The 20,975-nt window shown below is 34.9% G+C and overlaps 2 pseudogenes; one reads left to right on the plus strand and one right to left on the minus strand.

Moving 5' to 3' along the window:
• Window positions 1–1,741: 1,741 nt before the first annotated feature.
• LOC141819134 (uncharacterized) lies at window positions 1,742–6,534 on the minus strand (annotated as a pseudogene).
• A 7,926-nt stretch (window positions 6,535–14,460) lies between these two features.
• On the plus strand, window positions 14,461–18,349 carry LOC141819133 (uncharacterized; annotated as a pseudogene).
• The last annotated feature ends 2,626 nt before the right edge of the window (window positions 18,350–20,975 follow it).

Genomic DNA, 20,975 nt, shown 5'->3' on the forward strand with positions numbered 1-20,975 from the left:
TATGATGAACCAAGAGGATTAGATTCATGTGATGAATCAAGTTGGGTTAAGTGTAATCCAAACTAGACTAGTTCAGTTGATTTGATCAATCTTGGGAGATTAGAAGTCAAGTTTGACTTGACTTGAGAAGGAAGACTTAATGGTCAAGTTTGACTTGACTTGATGGTCAAGTTTGACTTGACTTTATGCCACGTCATGGTCAAATTTGACTTGATTTTGTGTCATGTCATAGTCAAGGTTGACTTGACTTTATGACACCTCATGGTCAAGCTTGACTTGACCATATGACTTCTAGGTGATGTGACATAAATGGTGGCCAATGAAGATGCTCCACATCATCAAGAATGCCACCTCATGAAAGTTACATAATGGATGTAACTCATGGCATTAATGAAGGTTTTGTAACCTTCATTTGCTCTTGAAGTGGCCGGCCACTATAGTGGTGAATGAGATTGATTCTCATTCATTCCACTTTGATTGCTTCTTCCTCCTTGGAGCTTTCTTCTCCCTCTCCCTCTCCTCTTCAAGTCTTGGCCGAACCTTGCTAGAGTGCTAGCACACTCTTAGGTTTTGGTTTCTCCACCTCTTGTCCGTGTGGATACTTGTAGAGGGGTGGCACTTGACACTCTAGGAGATCCAGCACCGTTTGGACGAGCGGTATACGCGAAGGGCACGCATCGAGGATAAAGGTCTCTTTACATGTAGATCTAAAGTAGATCTAGGATTAGAAAAATATGTATGTGAAAAACTTTTATTTTCGCACGGATCCGGTGGCTTGGGGATTCGGGGTTTCCGCAACGCAAAAAGCGGTTTTTGCGGCCCGAAAAACCCAACACATTTCCATCATCATCGGCACCTCAAGCAAGGGGATTATCAAGGGAAGCATCTCCATCCTCATCTACCTTTGACCAAAGCTTCATTCGCAAGCCACCATTGCCAGTAACCATTGGGAGATCTCTCGAGGGTTACCTCCGCAAGGAGCTTGAGCGGAGGGATTCCTCCAACCACAGCTTCTCCACCGTGAGCTCCGAGATTCCAGAGTCAATCCGCATCTCATCCATCTCTAGCAAGCCGAAAACACCACTTGTAGAGGAGGATAAGGGGTGGAGATCTCCCACCTCTTCTCATTCACAAGCATCATCCACAAGTCCTCATTTCAATTGAGGGAGGCTTCATCATCTCTAGCACTTAGTTTCATTTAGCTCAATTGTTTGAAATGAGTTTGGTTTGATTCCCTTACATTACTTTTATTTTAATTAATTTTAATCTCATGCAATGTTTTGTTTCGTTTGAATATTATAAGTTTCCATTATACATTTGAGCTGCAAGTTGCAAGTAGTTTAAATTAGATTGCAAGGTTTCCATTAATTTCTTTACAGCTATAGTTTAATTAGGTTATGATTTAATTACTTGCATTACTTTATTATCTCTTTCGCATTATAGTTTAGTGAATTTACATTTCTATCAGTTGCATTTGATTTACATATTTATAGTTCTTCGTGTTCAATCCAAAAATAAATTTTCATTATCATTTGATCTTGAAATTATAATTCATCATTACATTCCTTGAGAGACGATCCAGATTGTCCTATACTATGCTAAAATAGAAAATTCAGTATTAATTTTGATATTGCAGCACGACACTGCGGTCCGTATCGCATATGCACCAAAAATGTAGCAAAGATGAACTACATTGCTTTATATGCATACCTGAACCACACAAACACTGAGTTATTGAGTATTTACAGGGAGAAACAAGGAATGACAGATGTGGAGCCATGATACATAAAACATTCTAATCAAATCACAAACATTAATCATTCATCTCAGCCAAAGCCTCCCCAACCAAATCTTTCAACACATATCCGCTAATCTCTTCGGTGATCTCTTGTCCTTCCAACAAGTACTCAGACAATCTGTATCCTCCAACCATCATATCAAGCAATTGACTTATGTTGCTGCAGTCACTATCTTTCCCTCACTGTTTTCACAAAAAATGAATTCCTGACGATGTTCAACACTTCTGCAGGCACAACCCAAGCAGATTCCCTAATGCATTGATTTACGTTTTGTGAGGTGGGCAAACCAGTTGATCCAAATTCTATTGGTTCTGAGTTGATAATGTTGAATAAGACGTTCTGATTTGACCTTTTCCCCTTGAGCATAGCTGCTGCTTCCCTCCAGTAAAAGTAGCTTGTAAGTAGCACTTCATCAAATTGGCCTCGAAAAGCATCGTTTCTAGTGGAAACAGTATTATTTATTTCTGAGCTAGAAGAAAGAAAATTTCGAGAGAATGCATAATCCTCCTCGTGATTGTTGTCCACCTTGAATGGTTCTTTATTAAATATTGGAAAATCTGGGTGACTATTATCCCTTGGTAATGAACGGGAAACTGATTCAATTTGTGGAGCCCTGGAGATACCTTATGAATAGAGGAGAATCATATCAGTAAAGTGTGAAAGAAATAAAAATTGAGAAAACTAAATTTAAACAGGATGCCCATTATGCTGACAAAGATTAAATTACAGGATAAAGATGAACTTAATAAGGAACTCTCGCATTTTTTCTCTAGTGCAGAGTGAAACAATAGGGAAAAACTGAGATCCAGATGCTAAATGAAACGTAATGAAGATATCACCATTTACAAATTTATTAATTCTGTTATGAGACAAAAATTAGCCAGATTGATAAAAAGCTTAAACTTTTCACTAATTTATTGCTGATTAGGAAAAGGTCTTACTTTGTGGTCCATTAATAACATCAGATGACTTGGATAAAATGTCATTTCTTCTGTCTTTGAACAGAGTATCCAAGACTGGGCTAGTTTGATCTTGGTTAACTTTGGAGTTTTCAAAGTTGACTTCATCTCTCATTGTATTGCATGCTTTAGCTTTCTCAATAGAAGAAGCCTGTCGACAATGTAAATACATAATAAAGAAAGAAAATTCAAATGGGAAATCAAAACAAAGATTAGTGGCATACTTCAGTAAGGTCAAATTCCCCATAACCATATACAACAACATTCAACCCTTTATCCCATTGAGATTGACTATATGGATCCTCCTACGTCATTAGTCTCGATCCTCTATTATATCCTTATCTATATTTAAATGAATTTGATCCTAATTTATAGTTGTTACCTAAGTCTTCTTTAGTTTCTCTTCCTCAATTAATGTGTATATTTGTTGATATTTTATCACCTAACTAGAGCATTTATTAATACCTAAGTACATGTATATAATATCTTAAACGCGTCTCAGAGTTTTCTTTCAATAGGTACAACACCAACTTTATTTTTAATGTTTTCATTTCTTATCCTGTCCATCCTCATATATCTACATATCTACCTTAACATTCTCATTTGTGCAATTCTCATCTTCTACTTATGTGCTTAATTCATAATCCAATATTCTGTTCCATATAACATAACAGATCTAACTAGCATTTTATAAAATTCTTAAATTTAAAGGTACCTTACGATTACAAAGTACACTTATGCCCTCTTTCATTTCAATCATTTTGCTTGTATCATATGTAAAACATCACTATCAACCGCTCCATCCTTTTACAAAAATAATCTTAGATACTTAAAGTTCTCGGTTATAGGTAACTCATCTCCCATTTTAACAATTACCAAAACAATGTCATCTGAAAATAAAATATAGACTTAGAACGGATCCTTAATGTAACGCTTCAGTTAATCCACCTGGAGTCATTAAATTCTCATACATATCCTTAAGTATTTCAATACATATAGGCTAACACCTTTCTTTAATTTACATAATTTTGTTATGCCTCCTTTATTTTTATACAGGGAACTAGATTACTTAATCCACTGAACTTTATTGATCGGGATTTTCTTCATTGTCAATATAATATCAAGTTGAATAATTTCATAAGTCATTCAATACCCTACTTCCCTAGACACTTCCATACCTTTATTCGAAATTATTCAGTTTAACCGTTTTTCCATTTTGGATCCCATTTAATGCTTATTCTACTTTTGAAATTTGAATTCTCTGATAAAAGTTTAAATTTTTATACTCCTCTGATGTATATAAATTTTCTAAGCTAAGTTGGTCACTTAAACTATTATTAAAAAGTTGATAAAAAACTTATTCCATCGCTCCTTTATTTCATCATCTTTCACTAATATCCTATTGGATTCATCTTTAATGCATCTTATTTGAGTAAAATCCCTTATTTTCCTCTCTCTCACTTTAGCTATCCTATAGATGTCATTTTCTTCTTTTTTGTATCAAGTGTTAGAAAGCTTCATTCTTGACTTCATTCACTTCTTTCTTGGCATCATTCTCGACTATTGCATATTTTTCCAGAAACTATCCTCAAGAAGAATATAATAAAAAAAATAATGCCAATAAATATGGCATATACATGTGGGAAGCATAAAAGCACAAGTCAATTACCTCAAAGTTCAATTTGCATGAGGATTTAATAAATGAAAGATGGATGGATGCATCTTCTTGCAGGGATGTGGGTGGTTTGTTTCAAAGAAATTATATTTTTTATGATGTGGATGCTAGCTTTATGGTCCTATTGAATGTCTTGTGTGAGGCAAGGATCGATATTATCACACTATAATGGTACAACTTTCCCTCACATTCACTATTGACTATAGTATGATATGTAATTAAAAATCAATGAAATTCTAAATTTGTAAAATTACAAAAACGAAGAAATCTGAATTATGAAAGTGGAGGAAAAACTTACTCTTTTCCTTGCATCAATTATTGGGTTTGGACAAGTTGCATTTCCAGTTGTTTCTTCATAATATACTTGTGGACTTCCCAAAGGCAAATTTTTTTTCAGAGGATTTACTGATTGTACACTTCCCTTTACTGCAAAACCAGCACTGTAAGAATGGAATTTGCTATCAAACCCCTCCGAGAAAGGAGAAGCAGACTTTTCACAACTAAATTTCTTCATCTTCGAAAAGAGAAAATTTGAGATCTTTTCTTTGAATGTCCTATCATTCCTAGACTTTACTTCCTTCTTTCGCTCAATAGCATTAATAATCAAGATTTTGGATGATTGACTACTTGATCCAATTTGTTCATACGAGGATGAGATGGGCAGACTCTTTGACCTTGATAAATTACCAGGGGAGCTCCTCCTTTCAATATAGTTAATTTTCCCAAAGGTTTCACAGGATGTAGATATCTTCAATTCATCAACTGGATTGCAGGAGGATCCATTTCTAGGAATGAACTTATCAATTTGCTCAGCATCCTTTACAACAGTATTAGCAAGGATTTGACCTAATGAGAATGATGATCTATGTGTTTGAATTTGTTCTTTATTGCTTCTATTAGAGGGTGAGGAAGCCTGTCTCTCCAAAGCTTGCTTCTTGGCTTCCATTACAACTGCTGACTTCTGTGAAATTGAAGCCTGACTAAAAGATATGGCCAAGCATGAATTGCATGTTGTATTATTACATTCCAAACAGCAACGTGAAGCTTGAGCCTCCAAATCACAAAAGATGCCAATATTTTCTTCTACATTCCCAATTTCTAGATTGTCAAAAAAACTCTCATTATTGGATCTGCTTGAGGACAAGGATTTGTCTGTCTCACAGGAAATTACATTCTTTAGTTTCTGTTGAGAGACTTCGCTTTCAGATCTTGATTGTAAGGCTCCCCTATCTTGCAAGCTTCTAAAAAATCCACTTTGTTCTAGCAGTTTACATAATGTTGTTGGAGATGTCAACTTGGCCTTCATGACATGATGTTTACCAGATCTAGGCTTTAGGACCACTATCCTGGTTTGCCGAGAAACATTCTTTGCCTTTAGTTGAGTAAAATCAGAGACATTATTAGAAACTGAATTCACTGTTCCCCTTCCACACTTTCTGCCAGATGGATATACCTCTGTTGTCACCACATTCTCACCCTTCTCAAAATTTCGCAATGGCTTAAATGCAGAAATGTGATTTTTTTTAACTGGAGTGATAGGGGCATTTCTCATGTGCTTTGATGGTATGAAATCTGGACCTTGAAGGATTTTTAGGAATAATTTTCTGTTTGAGTAGACAATTCTAAGGGCATCTTGAAAATCCTTGGAATGGAGTATCCTTTCCTCTTCTGCAGAAAAACTCCCTTCCATCAAATTCTCTACATAGGCCTTTTTGTTGTTCTTATTCGGGTCCTTGATACAATTTCCCCACTGGTTTTTTATATCTGCTGATGGTTTATGTAATATTTCACATGCATCCTTGAACTCAATCTTATCATAAATATAATGCTGAAGTTTACGGGATGTTTCATTGCAGAATTTGTCTTTCTGGCAACAAACCCTAAGTTCTCCGGCCAAGGTAGTTGATGGACAATTATCCTGCAACTTTCTTTTAGTATGGACGGGGACTTGCTGCTGATCCAGCTTCATGTTATCAATTCCCATCAGTTGGGCAACAACACTATGAGATTTCCGTTTTAACTCAATTTCGTTAGACATGTCATTGGCCATCAAAATCTTAATTGGTGCTGCCGCTGATTTTTCACTCAACAAATTCTTCATGTCAGTCTATCTACCACTTACATTAGCACCTGAATACAAAATCTCCAAAATAAAATTTATGCTTCAGCATGTATGACAGCCACCATTGCTGACTTGTTTCCTATCCATATTTTTTGTGCTTCATTCTCGACACCAAATTTGTTATTCAACAATATTTAGTACCTACATTATTAGTCAGTATAATGCAGTCAAACCTGAGAATAATTAAGTGATTAACACAACCCAAAAAACAATGTAACCTTGGAAACATGTAAAAAAGGCACTTATTTACATTTTTTTTTCCATGCCCATGAGTAATTACAAAAACCATATATTATCCAGTCTATGCTATTGCCAGAACAGAAAATTCAATCTTTCCAGTCTTGAAGCAGCTAAAGCTAAAGATGTAACCAGTTACTATCCAGATAAATGTGATCTCGCCCAACTGAAATATAAATAAACCAGGTTTTGTTTGCCTATAGGTAATATTACAAAGTTTAAATTAAAAACAAAATGAGTGTTAGTTATTGAAGATACAAGAATTGGTAAGTAAACATGAAAGAGCAAAGGATTAAATTTTAATGTCAAGATGAAGCTTAGAAAGTTCTTTTGCGGTAGGTAGTGTTGACAATAAAGGCATGTTCACCAAATTTTTAGATTTACTTGTGATACAAAAGTGTGCTAGCCTATAATATACAGCTTGTATGACACAATACAGATGATCCTAAGACGGTACCCTCAACCTCATCCTAATGGTCCTCATTGCAATTCATAATAGTATTTAAGCGATAGTATTATGTACAATAACATTGGTAGTGGTAGGGGTTGGGTTGAGCATTTAGAATTAAACCCCATATAAGCTTATTTAAACAAAACCATTCTACACATTAAGTTGCAAAAGCTCAATCGAATTTCATTCTACTGATACCAATCAGCGGACTCAAAAATCGAGCCATAGTGATGGTGTTTCCATGCAATATATGTAATAGCTAAAATAAACGAGAGATCAATTTTAAGATGTAACCAAGATTGTATTAAGTTAATAATAAAACAAAGAAAACAATAAAGATGATTTATGCTTAATTTTCGCAATAGAGGTGAAAGGTTACCCTAAGTTAAAGTTATAATGAAGATTATATTTGCTAAATAGATACCATCCAATGTAAACAATATATAGTAGACACGAAAAAGGATAATGGGAATTGAGAAACTAATCAGATTCTTAAAGTGCTCCTATTGTTGAATTTGAAAATAATAAAACAGTAAGAATTGATGATTGAAAAAAATTACTAGGCTATTTTAATTTGACTGAGGTACAAATACCTGAGACAAGTGCGGATATGTCCACCATGTTTATTTCAAAAAGCTTCCACACCTAATTAATGGGAGTGTCTTTGATCCACAAAAAGGATAAAAGTATCTAATATAAGAATGGAGAAGGTAGACGAAAAGTTCAGGTATTATAGCTAGTAACTACTATAAACAACAAAACATAATGGAGAGGGTAGATGAAGAGTTTGAACATTATAATGGTAACTATTTAAAATTGTTGCATGTTTATAAAATAACTATTTGACTGGAACTGAGTTGAGAAAGAGGCATCTCCTATGTTTTCTTGGTTCTTGATCAGCTCTCTCAAATGAAAAATTAGATCCAGTATGATAATTATGTGGAAACATATAGCTTTCTTAGGTAGTGTTATTGTGTTGAACAATAACACAATACCTAAGAGTTTGGTTATTCAGGAAATCTAAGGTATTGTGTCATTATCTGAGGAAATAGCCCTCAACTATGAGTTTGTTATAGGGAATCCATAATTGCTTCAAAGACATGATACCAAGACCGCCATTGCTAATAGGTCTGAAAATGCTTCTCGTTTTTGCCATCCTCTTGCCAATCCTAAACAAATGAAAGAAAAGCCCTTTGTTCATTACACAAAAGACGATTGGCAAAGAAAGCACATCCCCACGCTTACCCTGCAAATAATGTTCTCTTGCATATTCCTTTTTTCTGCCCTCCATCGAATGAAACTTCTACTTATTTATGTGATTTTATGGAAAGCAGATTGAATTGATTGAATGTCAATGTTAGCACTTCCATCTCTAGGCATAAAGGGAGTGGTTATCATGTTGAACACACATTGGACTATACCGCCTTCCATGGGAGCATATATTGACCATGAGCTAGGCCTACCAAGAGGCAAACTTCGCATGCCATGTGTGAACTACAATAATATGAGAGCAAGAGACAACGCAATAGAAAACTAAACAAAATGCAACCACCGAGGGAACACCACAAATTCATGTTTATATATCCTAGTAAACAAATTGGAAGCTAAGAACTCCAAAACATGTGTAAAATACAAAATGAGTGTGAGAATATCCCATACAATAAATCCAAAGCACAATAAATAATCATTGGAATCATTTTTTGACCATTTAATTTTATTAACCTCTTATTACAATTTGCTCATATATTTCTCTTAGATAATTTTATCATTTTTTTTTGTAATTCCTCTCAAGGTTTAAAGTTCGTGCTATGCCACAAGGCCTCCGCAAGCTCATGGTAGCCAAGCAAGCCCACGAAGTCACAAGGCCACAGTGGCCTCATGGTAGCACCAAGCGAGGTCGTTGCTACTTGCGAAGAGTCCGCTGTCAACCTGTCTTATGACTGTTTTTTTTTTAATTTTTCTTCCTCCCTCTTTGTTTAATCTCATTCCTTTTGTTTTGTTTGCTATTAATTCCTTTCCTTTCCTACTAATTTTTTCCCCATTTTCTTTTCCTCTTTCTCCTTTTCCCTTTGTTTTTTTTCTTCCTAATTTATTACTTTCCCCTTTCATATTTATTTTCTTTCTTATTAATTTCTTTTCTTTTATATTAATTTTTTTTCCTTTTTCTCTTTTACTCTTTCCCCCTTTTCCCTTTCTCTTTATTTTATCTTATTTCTTCCTTTCTTCTTTCATTCATTGATTTTTTATTTACTTACCTTTTAATGTTCCTTTTTTTTACCTAATTCAAAGAATCTTTTCTTTTCCTTTTTTGACTATGAATTTTTTTCTATAAAGATACAAATAAATAAATAAATATAATATAATTAATCTTATAAAATATACTATTATTTTGATTAAGTTTTGAACCAAATTATTCTTAATCTTGTAATATAATTTCTAATATAAATCTCAATCTTATACTATGTTTTACATTTAAAAAAGTATTGAAACCGTATCAAATCGAAACTTTGACACGGTTTGAAATTTTAAACCTTAATTCCTCTTTTATATTCTTATTTCATCTACAAATCAACAATATAATATATATTATGTATAATATAGAGGGTGAACGACCTCTGATCCACCCCGTAGATGATGTATTCTATTTAGAAGGTAAATGACCTGCAATTCATGCAATCCACTCAATATGGAATGTATCATATATATATAGATACAGAGAGAAATATATAGATAGCGAGAAAATGACATCCAATCTACCTTATAAATGCATCTCATATATAAATTGTGAACATCCTACAATCCACCCTGTAAAGAAAGCATCACAAATAGGAGGTTTAGCGATTTACAATCGAATCAATAAGAATGATTGAAACTTATTTGTATGAGTTGACATTATGTCTCGTTAAATTACAAAGTCAAGACTCTACAATATACGTAATTATGCATTAGTTAAACATGTTCCACATTTTAATGTTATCTCTTGTTAATCAACTTGTCGTCAACAAGTGTTATAGGAGAAACAAAAACAAAATATGAAATAATCCCCCCAACAAGTGTTATAGGAGAAACAAAAAACAAAATATGAAAATAATCCCCCTATTAAAAACAATTTAATAGTTATTCTCATATCCTCTATTTTCAGTAATCCTAAATGCACAATGTATATTTAAAGGAAATAAGTGTAAGGACAGGATGAATGAGCTAGAGGGAGTGAATAGAAATTATATACTTGCAAGCATGATTCTCAAATACTCTTATTCTCAATAGTAAAGTCACATAAACAATTAGCAGCGGAAATAGAACATAAGCACAGTCTCACTTATATTGCAAACACGTTGATTTAATATAGTTATGCAACCCTAGGCTCCTACTCCGCAGCCAATGATCAATTGGTAGATCACTCTGGGAAAGTCACTATCTTTCTCCTTAATCAACTACAAAAGGTGGAAAAACTCTTACATACACAACAAGTATTACAAAAAAAAAGAGAGGAAAAGCTCAAAGAATATAATGTTTCTAATAGTATTTGACCAATTCTATTTCGCCAACTATAGAAGCCTCCACCACCCCTCCTTTTATAGCCTTCAAATTCTTACTACAAGTCTGTCAGTCACCTAGCAATCGCCTGGTATGTCTACCTCTTAATATCAATTGACAGATGTCATCAATCGACTGCACAATTGACTCAGCCACTAATAAAACCATTATATTTGTTGGTTCCTTTAGTTGACTTGAATCCACATCAATCAACTGCTCAAAACCATAAATCTTAGGTTATCACAAGTCAAAGGTTTTGATTTATCAATCAACTGCCTTTTTCATTAGTCAATTTCATGCCATTTGGGGTATTGGGTTCCCAGTCACCAATTTGTCCGTCACTAATCAACTATTGACCTCGACTACGAACAATTCTAAGGTTTAGTTATCTTATGTTGAGTTCTACCCTCATCCATATGGATACAGTCCATTCAACACTCAGCTCACCAAAGTTTTATTGTAGCAACTTAACTTCATCTCAAGTCAACTTACTTGGTTCCTTAAATACGCACGAGCCCATGACTCCTCCATATGATATCCTTCACCCTTTCACCTATAGAGTCCACCTTCATCGTTTGTCGTCCTCGCTGCTTTGATGCTTCTCGTCTAATGGTCCCTTAGTCTGCCTCAAGCAACCTTCTCTGATAAGCCATCAAATTACCAACCTAGCCACGCCACGTCAATCTTCCTGAGTTGGTCTAGTACCAACTCAGTACTCCTCATCTTGCAGTCACTCAAATGTTTCATACCATCATTTTCGAATCTCAACAGAACTAAGTATACCATTTTGGCCATGTCAAGCCAACGAGCTCTCCAAATTCTATGTATATTCACACATCAGATATAAAACAAGGTTTGACTTAAACCCTTTGCCTAAAAATCAAAACCCAAAGTTATACCGGACAACCTCTTTTGATGTTTGGCAATCTATTTAAGTTAGAGAAACCAAAACAACAATAAAATTCTCATGCATATGCGATGAATACAATACCATGCATTAGGACCTATATCTAGGCTCCCCTTTCAACTAAACTCCCCGTAGAGTTGAGAATTTTCTAAAAGTCTTTATTAGAGAAGATTCCTATAACCTTCTCTCTCATCTATAGGGATCTTTTACGAAAAATAATAATAAACGCAACGGAATTAAACTGATCCCTCTAGAGATCCATACGAATGCAGTATACATATTTGATCGAGTTATCACCTTTGTTGTAAAAACAGAACAATCCCAACAGCAACTTGATTTGGTAGATCTCAGTACGATCAGAATAATCACGCCTCTTCGGTATCCACACGAACACATCCTTCGTTCATTGCATAAACTCAGCATTCAGAAAAGAACCACCTTCGTTATGCTAGCAACTTGGATGGTTTGGCCAAGTGGAGAAAAAAAGGAAACTAGAAGTGATCATCCACCAAATGCATAAAAAATGACCTTTTGTACTCATCCAATGAATACAAAGGGTCATTCAATGAGTACAAAAGGTTTTTGTCTTTTGCACTCCTTTTCATCAATGCTCCATTAATCTTTATTAATGGACATTAATCCTCTTTAGTGGTTAAGTCTAATCCAATTAGTATAATTCGGATTAGACTCAATCAAATAATCCAATAGTTGGATTCATTTAAGTCTAACTAAATAAGTCTAATTCGGATTATACTTAACCCTATAGTCTTAAGGTCCATCATATTTTAGTCAAACTAAAATAAACTTATCCCCAAATCAATATGTTCTTTATGTGTGACCTAATAAGTTCTCATAACGTTAGTAATGTATCTAAAACAACATTTTGTTGGTTTGCAAGGGTGCAAACATAGTCCCACATCTAAAACACATGAAAAAGATCATGGGTTTAAAAGGATGGAAGATATCTCCATTGACATGAGGCCTTTTGGGGAGAACCCAAGAACAAAAACTATGAGGGCTTAGGCCCAAAATAGACAATATCATGTCATTGTGGAGATGTGGACATCCTTGAGACCCTACAATTGGTATCAAAGCGAGACTGCTCATCACCGGACTAACCGCCGGAAGAGCTATGATCCAGATCTAACCATGTGGATTGAACCTTAAACAAAGGAAGTGGGTGCTCCCATGTCTGAATCAAGAGGACCAAACACCAGGCAGGAAGTCCTAGTAGGTCGGGTGGACCGAGGGACAAGAAGTCCTAGTTGCGGCTAGGCAGAAAGTCCTAGTAGGTCGGGTAGACCGAGGGGCAGGAAGTCCTAGTTGCGACTAGGCAAGAAGTCCTAGTAGGTTGGGTAGACCGAGTGACAGGAAGTCCTGGTGGGTCGAGGATTCAGACATCAAACGGAGACTTTCCGTTTGAGGGGAGCCTGTGGTCCTTTGTTTGAGGGGAGATTGTTGGTTTGCAAGGGTGCAAACATAGTCCCACATCTAAAACACATGGAAAAGATCATGAATTTAAAAGGATGGAAGATATCTTCATTGGCATGAGGCTTTTTGGGGAGAGTCCAAGAACAAAAACCATGAAGGCTTACGCCCAAAATGGACAATATCATGTCATTGTGGAGATGTGGACATCCTTGAGACCCTACACATTTTAGATACATAAGTGATGAATGACATCTAGCAATGTATCATTGTTACCCAAGTGATAAGAATATTGAGATCCGACCTAACCTTTCTGTGTCTATTATCTTATATAATTTGGTCCTTCTATTCTCGATATCTTAATTGATCCATGAGACATAGACTGTGTCATCTCCTTATCAATTTTTGTATTTCTTGATATTCAAGTAGACTCACTTGACCAAATGAGTTCAATATCTCATATTGACTTATTTAAGCATAGTCATGTATTTTAGTAGTCCTACTTAATCAAGAGGCGCACAGATATCACTTCCGTCATATGGAAGGAATAGATCCCTAGATCCCATCTACATCACTCACATCCCTCCGTATAATTTATTACATATCCAGTGATCGACTTTATAATTTATCTTGTTACAAATGACATTTGTTGATACAAAAGTACACAACTCCTTATGTAGAAAACAATAGTGACTTCAGGTCTAAGGACAATTTATACTAATAGTCACTATGAGAATGCTTATGACACTCATACCATCTATGAAACATTCTCATGGCAGGTCAATTCAGTACATATTCTTTAATATATACTCATGTGTTAACTTGATATCTTATATCTATGACTTTTGAAATTAAGTCATCAATTGACCTACATACTAGTCTCAACGCATCAACGCATTAATATTGCCCTTGTATATTGAAGCTTAAGCAGTGTTATATATATATATAGCATCTCACTATCAATTCAACCAATTGATAAGTTGTAGACTAGAACCTATTACCCTAGAACATTATTATACTTATTCATCTGGCATAAATCTAAAGTAAATATAATAGCCATAAACTTTGTCTTTTATTAATGAAATATGATACAAAAGTTCTCTTGTTAATCATCTTATAATTGGCTCTAAAGGCCAATAGTAACATCATCCCCCTCTAATTTTAAATCAAGTTCCTCCAATCCAACATAAGAGAATCTCCCAAGAGGATAAAAAAAGTTGATTTTTCAGCCTACAGGAGTGGTTATTCAGCTAGCAGATAGGAGCCAGACTCACCCAGCCGGATTGAAGATGTACTTGTGAAGGTGAAAGAGTTAATTTTTCCTGCAGATTTTTATATCCTGGACATGGAGTGTGATTACTTGGCACACAGATCACCACTTATTATTGGGGGGCCATTTTTGAAGACTGCTAGGACGAAAATTGATGTACATGCAGGCACACTATCCATGGAGATTGGAGATACAGTGGTCCAGTTCAGTTTGTTCGATGTCTATTGAATCGATTTGACTTTAATTGTCCTATATTGCATGATTTAAGGCTTGATATAATTTTTGTGATTTAATGGTGAATTTTTGGCATTAATTTGATTTTTATTGATTTTAGGGCTAAATCGGATCTAACTCGAGCTCAACCGCGGTCAAATCGAGTCAAATTTGCCAAATTGATCGAGCCAACATGGAGGACATGACTTAGATCGAGCCTGATCAAAATTTCACAAATTTTTGGAAGCCCTAAGCTGCCCTAAAGCCCTAGATCAGTCCTGGCCATCAGATCAAGATCGGACGGCTGAGATTAATCAATTAATCAGAGTATAAAAGCTATAGTTTTCGGGATGAACAGTGTCTCGCTACTGTTCATCGTCCCGACGCCGCTTCTCTGCTCGGCGACGTAGTAGCACGGCGAGGCTCCCGTCCAATTCTTCCATTTCCGTTGCCATCCTCAATCCCTGAGAAGCTTCAATCCGGTTGATTGGGTATAAATCGGCGACCGGACGGCGCGCGACGGCGGGGATTCTTCCGGCGGCGTCGAACTCTGTTTCGTCCAAATCCGGCGAGTTGCTGAGAAATCCGAAGCCGCAACTTGAAGAGGGGTTCTCTGATTGGCGCGGAACACATCCAAGGCTTCAGTACATTCGCCGGCGCAAGGAGGAGGAGAGAATTCCGGTTTTGCCAGCTGAAGACAGCGTCTGCCGAGCTCTGATTATCACAGGAGAGGGTTTCTTCGGTTTTACTGGGTTCGGGCACGCGAGAAAACAACTCCAGCGGTCAAATTGAAGTCTCCGAAGGGATTGTTGAAGCTAAATTGCTAGATTCGACGGTTTGTTGACGCCAAATTGAGGAAACAAAGGAAAAGGGATGGGTTGGATGCTTTAGTTTCTTGTTTCTGCATTTCTGATAGTGTGTTTCCGAATTTCCAGTTCTTGTTTCAGTTTACAGTGACTGCACTTCAAATTGTTAGTTGTTAAATGCTTTGCTTCATTTGAATTGCTTAGATTCGTGATTGTTTTTTTTTGGTTATGGTAGTGATTAGAGGTTTACTTCATTTTAATTTCAGTTCGTGTTCTGATAAGTCTGATTTCTGATTCCAGTGGCACTGTAGCGTGCCAATGTTCACTGTTCCGTGCCATTGGGTTTAGGGTTTTGTTGGTTGATTAGCTGTTTGAATTAGTGTTTTTGAAACTCATTACATTTGATTAGTTAGATTTAGTTTATACGTTTATAAGTTAGGGTTTTGCAATTCTAGGATTCATGCTTCATAGGAATAGGTTTAATTTTTTGCATTTTGCATTTAGTTGTTGATTTTCAGTTTCATTTCATTCCAAAAACACCAAACCCCCATCTTATATGTGAAAACCCAAAAACACGACACGATAAGCTCAATTTAAACAATTTGCTACTAGTCCTTGGAAAAATACGACTCGAGGCCCCTATACTTCATTTGCTTGAATTCATTGTGGGTTTTCGATAAAAATTATAAATTCTAATTTGAAGCCCTATCGTGACACCTAGTTTAGGGCTTATCAATGTTATGAAGCATCCTAGAGAGGATCACTCTATCATGAGCATGAGTATTTTAGATGAGTTGATTGATGTTGATTTATTTGCTGATCATATTTTATTTGATGATTTCAGGGATTGCAATACAGATTCTTTCACTGACAACATCTTCAAGTGGTTGTGAAAGAAATTGGACAACTTTCTCCCTCATTTATACGAAAGTTTGAAATCGTCTTTCTAATCGTCGTTTGGAGAAGATGGTCTATGTTCATTATAATATGCGTCTTCAACTAAGAGCAATAATAAAAGAGAAGAAAGAATAAGAGCCTGGTGATGTAGACCCATTTCATATTGGATTTGTCCAAATTGAGAATGATCCAATGATGGATTGGTGGAGCGCTGTTGAAGCTGAGAATCCATTACTTAATGAAGTAGGAGACCCACCACGACCATCTAAATTTCTTACTCAGCAGATTGAAAATATGCAAACTAAAGGAGATATCGAAAACCAACAATGTCAATTATCTATGAAGCAATAGATAAAGAAAAAATGACAATAAAAGATAATACTGGAGATTGACATTGATAATCGATGGTACAATCAATTACACCAACATCTATATGTTGCAAGCAACCATATAATTTATTTGTTTAAATTGTAGAGTATAAAGTATGTCATCAAAATCATTTACAAATTCCTCATTTCTAATTTTTGATTATCTTATTGATATTTCAGTATATTTCATAAACTCATTATTTCGATATTCTAGAACTTGTGTTTATAATGATGAAGTTAAATGAGGATTAAAGATTGTAATTAAGATATTGGAGTCAGACTTAAATGTACAAGCTTCGGCTGTCAGTGAGGTATTTTTTTATGTTCCTATATTTTTTTCCAAACATAAACAATAATTATTTGTTTTTCCTTATAATTTTTAGATTAAATTATTCACAGATCAGATAGGTGAATTTGGGTCTCCACTAGCAAAAATGGCAGTTAAAAAAAAGTCTCCCAAGTTTGTAATTTAAATTTTACAAGTATTTATAATTAAAAATATATACGATATTCAGTTTTTGTATCAGTTGAATGGTGGAGCAATTATGGTGAAGATGCCCCACACCTTCAGAAAATTATAATAAAAGTTTTAAGTCAAACATGCTCACCTTCGAGATGCGAAAGAAATTGGAGTACATGGTCTCTCATACACACAAAGCTTCATAATCACTTGACTATCAAAAAGTTACACAAATTAGTTTATGTTCACTACAATATGCGGCTTAGGGTACGAAACATGATGCACAAAAAAAAAGGAATTTTATAGTTCGATAGACCTCAATCACGTTTTTCATGATGATGACATCTTAAATGAATGGACAATAGATAATGAACCATCAGTTTTAGAAGATGATGATTTGGCATGTTTAAATCAAGCACTTCGAGCATCAGATGATGAAGAACACAACACAACTGCAAACATTCAAAGTCATTCAAAAAAGAAAAATAATGTAGAAAAGTCAACACAATTGAAAAGAAAAGAAGTTTTATCAAGAGATGATATTGAAGATAGTGATGAAAGTGACGATAGTGACGACAGTGATGATTCAAATGATGGAAATAATCAATAAAGTCATGTGAACATCATGTTCATCAAAGTCATCAAGATGATCAGTATGACACGGATATGACATGGGCATAAGGTCATAAAAATTATTATACAACACAAGATACTAATCATGGCTATCGGCCTGGGATGGAAAACAACATCACTATTTGGCAAATTTATCAAAATCTCCTGATGTTAATGATAAAGAACATTCGATTGAATCTTCACGACAATATACGAGTGTTGAAGAACATATAAAATATTTGATTTTGAGAGGGAACCAATGAATTCCAATAAGAGATAATTATGGATCAAGAAGTTATAATTGGGAGTCTCAAGATATTGGACATGGTCCAATTGGATATCAATCAGGTGGATATGGATACTGTGGTAGCAATCAACCCAAATACGATTCATCTAATTATTCACCATCCTATACAAGTGGAATTAGACATCATAAATTTGAAGGTTATTTTGATAATGCACAGAATGTAATTCCTGATTTTTCAACATCTCTTGGGAGCAATATTGGATATCATGGTTGTGATCGTGAATCAAGTGCTACCGGCAATTCTATTGGGTATCATGGTTTTGGATATTACAATCGTCATGATGAAACATTATTAGCATGATACTCAAGGAAAATATAATGAAGATTTGGTTCCTCATCAATTTTCGTGGTATTAGCTCTGATAAGGTATAATTATCATTGTATTTTTCTCATTATGTTATATTATTGTATGATAATTATGTATTGATGTATTGATTTTATATGACTTCATGTATTTTATTTTTTTTATTATTAGTTCTCTTTATTTTTTTTATAAATCCGCACCATGACTAGTCCATGAAATGATATTGGAACTAGAATGGTAGTGTCCGTGACAGCCATCGCGACTGTTCTGGCAAACCATGTTTACAACTACAAGTACTCAGTTCCACCATGAGTACCTAATGAAACTTCAGCGTAGTGTTCAAGCAGGACAGGGACTAAACAGCCACGTATCAGATCCAAAGGAAAAAAGCACCCTTCCAACCATAGACAATGTGCGAAATGAGAATGTGGAACAATTCCAACTAAACTATGTGAGAAAAAGCAGTACTCCACTCAAACATAGGCAAAAAGAAGGCATTTCGCAATTAGAGAGAAAAAAAAACTCACCCATCTCGCTTTTCCCCACATAAAATTCCTCTGCCGCCAACTCCAAGCGCAGGACTGAAATCCTCGACCCCTTCTGCGTCGTCTCGAAGCCTCCGCGGGGTCACGCCAGTGATCGTCGCCAGGATCGATCGGAAAGTGAGCAACTATGCGCGCGTGGCCGTTGGCTCAGGGTTAGCGGAGGTGAAAACGCAGCGGAATTTATCTTTTAATCTAATCCTTGTACTTGAAGTGGAGTAAAATAATTGAGTAATAGTCCAAAAAATTGATAACTTCACGCTGCTTTTTGTGCAGGTGCACGCCAGTCCTTTCCTTTCTTCATTTCGCTTGTGGAAATGCGCATTTATTTTCGCCTCCATTTTGCCTGTAGATGTAGGTACATTCACCCTACACTTCTCATCTAAAACGTTTGGGGATTCATGGTTATGGTTCTGTATATATGAAATACATTACACACTCACTAAAAGAAAATTATATAAAAAATCAAAAATAACAAATATAATAAATAACTAATTGTTAATAAAATTAATTTTGTCAAATTAATTAAACCAAACCTTAAAACTTCAACAAAAATTCTAATAATTATAACCCACAATATCTAGAATTTTACTATACTTGGTTTCCATGCATTTCTTATCTTAATAAATATCTTTCATATTTTAGTGCGGTTCTCCTCTTCTGCACGTGCACGATGACAACATTCATTTATTGGCTCCTCTCGTAGGCAGGGGTAGATGTACCAAAAATGTGTACAGATGCCCTATCAAAACTTTTGCAAAAAGAAATCTACGATTTGTAAAAAAATTAAAGGTTCCTATTCAGAATTTAATTTTAAATATGTGTTTTTAATAAACATACAAAACTTTAAAATTTCTCCAATTGTATCATCATCATTTTTGTGGTCCATTTTTTTTTCTCTTCCAATCTGGATTCCAGATTTTAGCAGTTTTTGATCTTATCATTTTTTTCTCATTGTGAACACAGTTCAATTACAATCTACACAACAACCGCGAGACTTCTTTTCACTTCACATCATCAACTAAGATAGCTTCTTTAGGGCCTAATCTACGGAACTCCTTTGTTCACATGTTGTAATTATATTTTGATGGTTGTTTTTTTGTTTGTTGATGTTGCTTAATGCTATGATACTACGGTATAACGTTATTACGAGGGATAGATCGATCTTGTACACAAGAGAAGAGTGTACATGTCATAGGACAACTAAGTTATTTTAAACAAGCCCCATGTTGAAGTCACTAGAGTGAAGTAAAACCAAGAGTAGTAAGAATACATTAGAGGCTCCGAAATAGAAGCCTACTACCACATATCTAAGGATAGAAGCCTAAATCCTAGTTTTTGACTTCCCTATTATTCAGTCACGGATCATAGGTGTGGATTTTTTAAGGGCAAAAATAAAAAATGCACCTCAAATTATATAATTATTAAAATAGTGTTTCTTTTTAAAAAAAAAAACTAAGGGCATCCCATCATATGTTTTATCCATATGTTTTATCCCCAAAATACTGAATAACTACTACTCTATTTAGTAGTTATAATAGTTACCGAGTAGCTACTACAACATTGTTATAATAGTTACCGAGTAGCTACTACAATGTTATTCCTTACTTCTAGAATTATTGTAGCAGTTATGACTAACTATTACATTGTGTTGAAGTTATTCTTATTAGTAGTAGTCATAGAATCAATTATATGATGATTGAATAGAGAACTTTGTATCATATTATATTATTGAAAAAAGGCAAGATTATTTTGGTTATTATACTTACTTATGTTTGTACCAAATAATTAAGTATAATAATATCTTTGGGTAGCTAATTCTAATCTACATTATATCGATTGTTTGAGTCGATAGTGAGATGATATAGAATAACACTACTTGTACCACTTGAGTTAAGCATTAATATTCGGGGACGATATTAATGCGTTGAGACTAGCATATAGGTCAACTGGATGACTTGATCTCATAAGTCATGAATATGGGATATCAAGTTCACACATGGATATATATTAGAGAATATATACTAAATTGACCTGCTTATGAGAAAGTTTCATGGATCATTATATGAGTGTTATAAATT

This window comes from Curcuma longa, unplaced genomic scaffold, assembly GCF_044706935.1.
Source record: "Curcuma longa cultivar G26 ecotype Majalengka, Jawa Barat unplaced genomic scaffold, ITB_CL_G26_1.1 contig_27891, whole genome shotgun sequence".
NCBI lineage: Eukaryota > Viridiplantae > Streptophyta > Magnoliopsida > Zingiberales > Zingiberaceae > Curcuma > Curcuma longa.